Source organism: Penaeus monodon, chromosome 24, assembly GCF_015228065.2.
Source record: "Penaeus monodon isolate SGIC_2016 chromosome 24, NSTDA_Pmon_1, whole genome shotgun sequence".
NCBI lineage: Eukaryota > Metazoa > Arthropoda > Malacostraca > Decapoda > Penaeidae > Penaeus > Penaeus monodon.
This window is the reverse complement of record NC_051409.1, coordinates 18,968,306-18,969,090: the sequence shown is the minus strand read 5'-3', so window position 1 is coordinate 18,969,090 and position 785 is coordinate 18,968,306. Positions and strand designations below refer to the sequence as shown.

At 39.0% G+C, this 785-nt stretch overlaps 1 long non-coding RNA gene across 1 annotated transcript in view; it reads right to left on the bottom strand.

Moving 5' to 3' along the window:
* The window catches only part of LOC119588996, a 7,316-nt gene extending 6,739 nt beyond the window's left edge, over positions 1-577 (bottom strand). Inside the window, exon 1 of the long non-coding RNA XR_005230151.1 lies at positions 365-577. This is a non-coding gene — a long non-coding RNA (uncharacterized LOC119588996). The remainder of the gene's footprint in view (positions 1-364) is intronic.
* Between the last annotated feature and the right edge of the window lie 208 nt (positions 578-785).

The window sequence follows — 785 nt, the reverse complement described above, 5'->3', positions numbered from 1 at the left end:
AATAAGGCTTGCCTTTACTTATTTTTACTTTACTGCTGTTATAACTATTCTGTGCTTTTTATGATGGCTATACATTTTTTGAACGAAAGGCTAAACGACAAAAAGACATCAAGCTGAGGAGGTTAATGGCAAAGGGTCCAGACGCATTGGCGTAGATGCACTCCTGTTTAGAATTACATTGAACTTGACTAAACAGATATTTAGAAAATAATGATGCTGATTCCATTGTTTTAGCAGTGAATCACTTGCAAAAGCAGGCTAACTTCACGTTTGCCTTGGAAAAGACTTGGAAATGCACCTCACATATTAAGAGGTATCAGATCCTGGTGTATGCAATGATCATTTTCGTCTTATTATATACTACCTGCATTTATGATGTTCCCAAATCGTAGATATTCGTAGGGATCCAAGCCAGCAGAGTTGTAAGTGTGGACGATCTTTTCCCACGTCGCCTTTTCTTCACAACCATCCAGAAATATTTAGTGTGTTACATGTGCTGTCTTTATCGATCTCTATTAATTCCTACAGAAGATCGTCTCTGTGACACATCGTGATTTTCTTTCCGCGGTTCCGAAATTTTGAGCACGAAAATGTAAACAAACATTGCCACGCCTACCAACTGCATAATATTTGCAGTTCCTGTTGTTGTCAGGGTTACCAATCTCATCCCAATACAAAATTGCGTATATGAATAGCTTAAAAATGTCGGGCCCAACTATGATGCGGGACTGTCGCACAATTATGGGAGTGGCGATGACAATGGCTAAGAATAAAGCTGTTAGCTT